We start from the raw sequence: 8,461 nt of genomic DNA, 5'->3' as shown, positions 1-8,461 counted from the left end.
CATCATATCTTTTCTTTTCACATTTACATATTTTCCCTTCCCTTTACCACTAGGTTCTCCCTCTACCTTTCACCTCCGGTGAACTAGTCAAGAAAAAATTCCTATCAAATCATTTTTTTTTTTCCCAAGAGGTTCTTCTCACTCTTTCTTTTATTGTAAACCTCTAGAAGCAAGGAAAACCAACAAAATATAATAAACAAAAATTTGTGATAGGCTCGGATCAACGCGTATAATGTCTCCTGACTCAGATTTTCTCCAAACTTAAGGTGTAGACTCCCTTGATGTCTTCTACCCATTGCAAGTCTCAGTTTTTTATTCTGACCTTTATTTTGACACTTGAGACATTTTATGCGTATAATGTCTTTTGTGGTAGAATAAGGTTACTTTTATCCCAATGGTTCCTTATCACTCAATAAACTCTCAACAACTTTCAGAATTCAATTTGGACATTTTTTGGGCAAGTTATGATCAATATAAGCATGAATTTTTCTTGATCTGTCTTCTGACCTTTACAAGCTCCAAATGAGCTCCAAATGCAATGAAATTTTGGCTAGGGACTTCTTTTATGCTCTAGGACACTGAGGTATACTCAAATGTCTCTTTCGACCCAGATCTGGCCTAGGAGACATCATACACGTATGATGTCTTTTTGCTCAGATTTCACTTAGATTTCTACCCAAGGTAGTCCTTGATGCATACAACAAGAATAGGTGATTACAACAAATATTGGATGTGAAAATTGCTCAAAATCACCTCTTTTTCACCTTCACAATCTTGTATCTGCAAAATTCTCTTTAAATGCAAAAGTATTTGTCCAAATGAGATAAAATTTTGCAAGTAAGCTTAAAAATCATTTCCCGACCCCCTATGTGGTCAAAAGTGCAATTGGACTGCCAGATCTACCCTTGGGACATTATACACGTATGGTGTCTGTGCTCATAATTGGTCCAAATCGTCAGCTTGTGTTGTTGTGCTTAACACCTTGGTAAGCTCAAATTTCAACTTTGGTCCCTAAAAGTGCCCTTTAGACATCATATGTGTATGATGTCTAATTGGTCTAAATGAAGCGAATTTCACTCTAGAGATTCCTCTCTATACTGGCAACTCACAGCAAGTTATGACCCTTTTTGAGCAGGTATGATCACTTTAAGCCTTTACTTGCCTAAAAGCATCTTATGTTCTTTAAAAGCTCAAAATTGCTTCAAATTGGATGAAATTTGGCCCATATGATTCCTAAATGATGTAGATTACAAGTGTGCACTCAGTTGTATCTTTTGATGTCAAATCTGGCCTCTAAGACATCATACATGTATGATGTCTTTTGCTCATATTTTAGTTTTGTTTCTAACAAAGAGGCCCCTTAGTGTGTAGAACAAGAATATGTGGCACCTGTCCCAAAGCCTCTACACTCAAAAACCTAGCTCTAAACCCATCTGCAAAAACTGCATATAAAGACAGAGCCAAATTCTAAAAATGCCCGAGACTAAAATGTATTAGGACATATGTGTAGCTTGTGTCGCTACAATTCTAAAAACTACTTATAAGTAGAAAACATAAATTGTTTGATATACTTACAGCCGTAAATAGCTCATAGATGCACGGGGGCGTTCGCTCCGTTTCGTGAGGAATGCTTGGCATCAATGTGTAGATCTCCTCCAGCCTAGCACATTGATACAATGCGATCTCCAATGTGATGAAAGAGAGGGGAGTAACGCTAGGATGAAGCTCACACTCCCAATGTAATGGAGATGGCTTATGAACTTTGAGACTAGCGAAATTAAGAGAATTAGAGTGAGCATTTTTGTGAGAAAATCATTTGGGTTGGTTAGAATGTTATATTTTATGACATTACCTCTCTCTTGAAAGCGTAGTCGTCCTCAACTATGAGGTAGAAGAGATGAAGTCTTAGTCATTAGTCTACGTTTCTTAGCGGATAGAGGATCCCTTTTCACCCTACAACATCATTCCAGAATGGATAACTAGTCCATTTGGTGCTTGGGAGATGTAGCTGCCGCAAGCATGTCTGCGCTTAGTCCATATTATACTCCCAAAGTAGCATGGCAAATTCTACTTGGTGTTTGAGTGACATTGTCATCACAAACATGATTCAAAGTATGTATACTATTTATATTTTTACACAAAAGAGAATTGGCCTTATAAGACAAAAACATTGTTCATTTAGAAAGCGTTCACATTTGCTTACTCTACTGCAGCATTGTAAGCATTGACAAGGTTCATACTATCCTTAAGTTGTATTCCTTGCATCCATCTAGCATCTTCAAATGGATAATTTTTGAACTTAATAAGATACCGTCAATAATCTTATCATGCCGTAGTACCTTGTCTTCATGCCGAAGAATAGCTTCGGGTTGTAGCACCTCTTCTTTGTCTTCGATTTCTGGAGGGTCTTCAATAATTGGTTTTATTGGAAGCTCCCCTTTGTAGGGCTTAAGTAGGCTCACATGAAAAGCATTGTGTATGAGCCAATGGTTGGGAAACTTGAGTTGATAAGCTATGTCATTGATTGGCTTCAAGATTTGAAAAGGACCATAGTATCTTTTTGCTGATTTAGCATAATATTTACTTTTGATGGCCCAAAGGATTTTTGCCCGTCATTTGTCTCAATCCAGCATTGGGAAACTTAAGTAAGACCCAATCATTTTCTTTGAATGTTAATGCCATTCTATGCTTGTCAGTAGCAGCTTTTTGCCTTTGTTGAGAGATGGTTATAGCCTCCTTAACCTTTTGAAAAGATTCTTGTAGGTCACAGCTATACTCATCTGCAGTGAAGATCTTCCCATGTACTTTAAGTAGAAAAGGACTTTTAGGTCTTCCCTCTATGATCTCAAAAGGTGCTTTTCATGTAGTAGTATGGGCAGTATCCTTGTAGGCATACTCTATAAGGGGTAAGTACTTCTCCCATTGTGATCGTTGATCTACTTCTGTAACATAAGTCTCTAGTAGATCGAGTATTTTAAGATTGGCTATCTCACTTTGGCCATCCGTTTGTGGGTGGTAGGCCGAAGAGAAATTCAATCTTGTACCTAGATTTTCAAAGAGACCTTTCCAAAAATTATTGGTCATTCTAGGATCTCTGTCTGACACGATGGATGTTTGTAATCCATGGTGTTTGATAATCTGAGATATGAAGATGGTTGCCATTTGGTGTGCCTTAATAATGTTTTTGACAGGAATAAAGTGTGATTGGTTGCTACACCTGTCGACTATTGTCCATATTCCCGTATTCCCATGGATAGACTTGGGTAATCCAAAGATAAAATCCATGGATATACTCTCCCATGGTGAATTAGGGATGGGCAATGACTAGAGTAATCCAGGTTTCTTTCCTCTATCATACTTAATCTTTTGGCATACCACACATTTTTAAAAATACTCTTGTATGTACATTTTCATGGTAGGTCAATAGAGTACGTCTCTACTCCTTGAAGAGTAGGTTGAGTGCCTCTATGACCTCCATAGGGAGGAGCATGGGATTCATACATGATTTCTCACCAAGGGAGTGGGTAACACATGATAGCCTATTGCCATGGAGAAGATAACCATTCTGCAAGGTGAATGATTCCTCTTTCTTCTCCAAAGCAAGGGCTGACATTAGATCTTTAAAGTTAGGGTCAATAGCATACTCATCTATCATAGAAGATAGATCATTGTGAGTTGCTATAGACACCGTATTGACTTTTGGTTGTCGTGAAAGTACCTCGGCCACTTGATTGTGCTCACCAGCAATGTGAGCAATATGAAAATAGCATTGTGAAAGAAAATTTATCCACCTCATTTGTTTGTCAGGAAGCTTGGTTTGTGTCATGAAGTATTTGAGACTTTGGTGGTTTGTTCGTAAAATGAATGGAGTAATCAATAAATAGTGCTTCCATGTGTCTAGGGCATGTAGAACAATTAAAAGCTCTTTCTCATAAATGACCAAGACCTGTTCATCCGTATTGAGCCTTTGTCTCTTAGATGCTACGGCATGCCCTTCTTGAAATGGCTTTGAGAAATCCAAAAGCATGAGGACTGGTTGAGAGGTAAGATTCTCTTTGAGCTTGTCAAAACCTTTTTGCTCCTTAGCATTCCATGAATACTTAATGTTATTCTTTGTTAAGTCATGTAAGGTCCTGCTATTTGAGAAAATTTTTCTATGAAGCATCTATAGTATGTACACATACCAATAAAGCTTCGTACCTCATGTAGATTCCTTGGATTGGGCCATGCTTTTATTACCTCTAACTTTGATGGATCCATACGGATACCATCTTGAAAGATAATATGACCTAAGTATTGAATCTCTTGAAGGAAAATTTTGCTTTTCTTTTGGTTGAGGAAAAGCTTTTTTTCCCTCAATGCTTGAAAAATAACTTGGGTATGTTGCTTGTGTTCCTCCAAGGACTTGGAGTAGATGATGATATCATCAAAGAACACTCCAGTGAACTTTCCATAGGGTCTAAATATTTTCTCCATCGAATGATTGAATGTGGCTGGTGCATCGGTCAAGCCAAAAGGCATGACTAGATATTCATAAAGACCAAGCGTTGTACGAAACGGGGTCTTTTAGGATATCTTCATCCACTATCCTTATTTGATGATAGCCACTTTTTAGGTCAATCCTACTGAAGTAGGTAGAGCCTTGTATCGTATCAAACAGACCTTCTACCCGAGGCACAGGAAAATGTTTTTTGATAATGATATGGTTTAGTGCTCGATAGTCCACACACATACATTATGTACCATCTTTCTTTTGCACTAAAAGGATTAGAGAAAAAAAAGGAGAGGAGTTAGGCCACACCATCCCTTTGTCTACCAATTCTTGTACTTTCCTCATGATCTCCTCTTGTTGAGCTTGTGAAACTCGATAAGGAGGCTCGTTAGACGGAGAGCTTCCTGGTAGGAGCTCAATTCGATGGTCATCATCCCCTCGTTTTGGAGGTAAGTCCATAGGGATATCATCGATGAAAACATCTTGGAATTCATTTAGAAAAGTAGACAAGTATAACTCTTCTTGGTACCTACCATTTTCATTTGATAAACCATTAGCGTCATTAGTGGATTCTTAAAATCATGTCCGCAAAAATAAAGCTTTTCATTGACTTATCAAAAGCTGGTGAATTTACAAGTGGTATAGTACGACCAAACTCATTAGCATCTATATACATGTTCTTTCCCCTGTAGATGAATTAGATCCTCCTTTCAGGGAACTTCATGTTGGTAGCCATGTGATCAAACCATGGCGTCCCTAGGATAGCATCCTCATGTTGGAGAGGAGAGATGAAAAAGTCTTCTTTGTCGACATAGCTTTGGACATGAAGCCTCAACTTCCCAATCAACGGAGTAACGGAGGCTTGCTGTCCCTTGAAAGTTGCATCACCCGTTACAATATCTCCCATCTCGAAAGCTTGAATGCCCAACTTGGTGGCCAACTCCATTGATATGAAGTTGTGAGTAGAGTCAAGGTCAAACAAGATGAAGGCATCATGCTCCCTTACCTTTCCCCAAGCATAGGAGAGAGATGATCCTTTTCAATGATCATCCTCTTTTGGAGCTTTGATGGTGGAATCCCTAGGAGTCTCATTGCGAGCATTTTTCTTGGGGCAAGAACAGTAGCCTTGTCCTTGCTTCATGAGAGAGTTTGCTTTAACCTTTGTAAACTCCCTTCTCCTTGGACCTATTGTTGCTGTAGGAAGTGCTTTGGAAGAATTTTGGGCATTGGTTTTTCCCTTTGCATCATTTTTGTGTTTGTTTTCCATGGTTTTGACATTCCGTCTAGCCCCTTGTTAGAAATTGATTCTGGAAGCAACCATGGTGTGGTGGATTACTTAAGTGACAGAACCAAGCCATTGGGAGTTGACATATTGGGCCCTTTCTTCAGGTAATCCCACACAAACTTGTTGCGTTTGCTCAACAAAGTCTATCTTTTGGAAGACAGTAGCCTTGCGATGTAGATCCCAGAACTTGTCCACATACTTGTGAATAGACTCATGCGATAGAAGCCTCAAACTGCACCATCTGGTAAGTACTTTGTCCTTTGCATTGCTTGCAAGAAATTGCTTCATGATGGAAACTCGTAGAGATTTCCATGTCTTTGGGCCTTCACCGTTTTTCCACGAAGGCAGCCCACCACTAGCGAGCCGATTTTTGGAAGTGCATAGCTATATAGTGTAGCTTGGAGGACTCCGTGAAGCCCTCGTCTCCAAAGTCCACATCAAATTGTTGGATGAAGTCCAATACTTTGTTGGTGGTACCAAAGGTGCCATCATATGTGAGAAAAGCGATACTCTTTCCTCCCTCTTTGAACTTCTTGAGCTTTTGTGATACTCGCCACATAGGGTATGATTTGCGATGTCCTTTCCTCTTGTATTCTCTAGGAGAATAGCCATAGCTTTCATTAGGAGAGGAGGAAGGTGAAGAAGAAGGAGAAGAGGGTGATCTCTTTCTTGAACTTCTCTTCCTTTGTTTTCTCTCTTCCCTTTTGGAGTGACGAGGAGAAGGACTTTGCATTGACCGGTTCCTCATGGGAGGAGTTGGTGGTCGTTTAGACCTCCGTCTTTGTGGATCCACATCTTCAGAGGAACTTAGGGATTGATTACTTTCTTGTTCTTTGGATTCCTCCTCTCTATGGGAGAGAGTCTTCTTTTGGGGGTCTCATCAAGAGGCCTCCTAAGATCTCTCTCCTCTTGTAGAGAAAGGGAAATCCCATAAGCACGAAGTTGTTGAGTAACTTTGTCTTGCAAAGTAGGATTGCCCATAGCTTGATGCAACCTAGTAACAAGCTAGTTGTTAAACATGGGGGCATCATCATTAGCTCCTTCATGTGCAAAATCAAAGGTATAAATGTTCATTCTACTCTCTTGGTTATTGTCAACCATGCTAATTATACTTATATGTTTACTTAGTGTATTCTTTGGCAATTCAAACCTTTAGTTGCTACTCCTCTTAGCCTTTGAAAATAAGCACTTAAGTATCTACACCCACGGCTCGAATTGGTTAATTATGGAGAGTAGTGGGGTGGGTCTAACATAGAAAAATTACCGAGGCATAGCTCCTTTCGGACTCCTTATGGCTCAAGAATAGTAAAGCCGTAGGCAAGTCTAAAAAGAACCAATTATTAAGTCCAAAGCTCCCGAGGTGTGCACCATATCCCACATAGTGGACTCAAAAAAACCGGTAATAGATCCCAGTCCCACTTACCCTAATATAATTAAAAAAATCAACCATTAATAGGCTACTTCAAGACCTCTCTTCTTGAGCCAAAAAGAGAAACCAAAGGCTTTGATACCAATGTAATGGAGATGGCATATGAACGTTGGGAAAAGTGGAATTAAGAGAATTAGAGTGAGCATTTTTGTGAGATTACTTTGAGAACATAGAGGGTGAACTTAATTGATGGTAGAAACATGAACATAGTACTTAATTAACTTATCTTGAACAATACTTTTGCAAGAGAGAGAGCATTAGAGAACATGACAATAGTTGAGGACCGGATTTACTTGGAGCTGGTACCCCCTCCAAAAGGCATTTGTATTATAGATTCTCCCATCAAGAGAGACTTGTTACAATACAATCTTTGTGTTCCTTGTGACCTTGGTGATGCCATGAAGATGGAAAGCTTCATGCATCACGAACTTAACATAAACTTTTCAAAAAGCATTAACTATCCCAAGGCCTCAAACACCTTCGAAGGTGGAGAGAGCTAGCGGGGAATGAGGGTAGGGAAGAGAAAGAAGAATCATCCATAGGAGAAAGAAATAGTTCCTCACTCTTCATCACTCTTCTTGCTTAGCATAGTAATGAAGATGAATAAGATGGAAAGCTTAAACATTGAAGCATTACTCTTGGTTGGATTTGCATTCCATAGCCAAGAGTATTGGTGTAGGCTCTCCACTTCTCAACACAAGCTTGGAGAAGGAGATGGACATCTTGCACTTTGCACTCCAGAAAATGAGAGAATGTGTGTGTGTGGGGGGGAGAGCATACCCCCCCTCTCATGCTTGGTCCACACCTCTCTCTCTCTCTCTCTCTCTCTCTCTCTCTCTCTCTCTCTCTCTCTCTCTCTCTCTCTCGTATTATTTAATTGTTTCATTTGGACATGTGTCCTCTTTTTCTTCTTTGAGAGAAAGAACTTCATTATTTTTTTTTATGTATATAAAGTCTCATTGGGCCCCCCTTTAAAACCTATCCAATAGCATTTAAGCACATGATCATGAGGGCCACATGTGGAGGATCATTTGAACATGTGTCTTTTATGCTTATTAAGTCATTTGGTTGGAATTGAATACTTCAAGCACTTAGTCAATCAAGCATGGAAACGTTGATGCCTCTTGAGAGTGTATCTTTGAATTGAACACTTCAAGAACCTTAGTCATTTAATCATGTGAGAAACACCTCAAGCTTTTGGGCAAGGTTCTCACTAACACTTAGCAAGCCGACAAGCACCTCATGCTTGGGTAGG

Source organism: Adiantum capillus-veneris, chromosome 6 (genome assembly GCF_014529385.1).
Source record: "Adiantum capillus-veneris isolate H3 chromosome 6, ASM1452938v2, whole genome shotgun sequence".
NCBI classification, from domain to species: Eukaryota; Viridiplantae; Streptophyta; class Polypodiopsida; order Polypodiales; family Pteridaceae; genus Adiantum; species Adiantum capillus-veneris.
The sequence above is the reverse complement of the archived record's forward strand: the minus strand, read 5'-3'. Positions refer to the sequence as shown.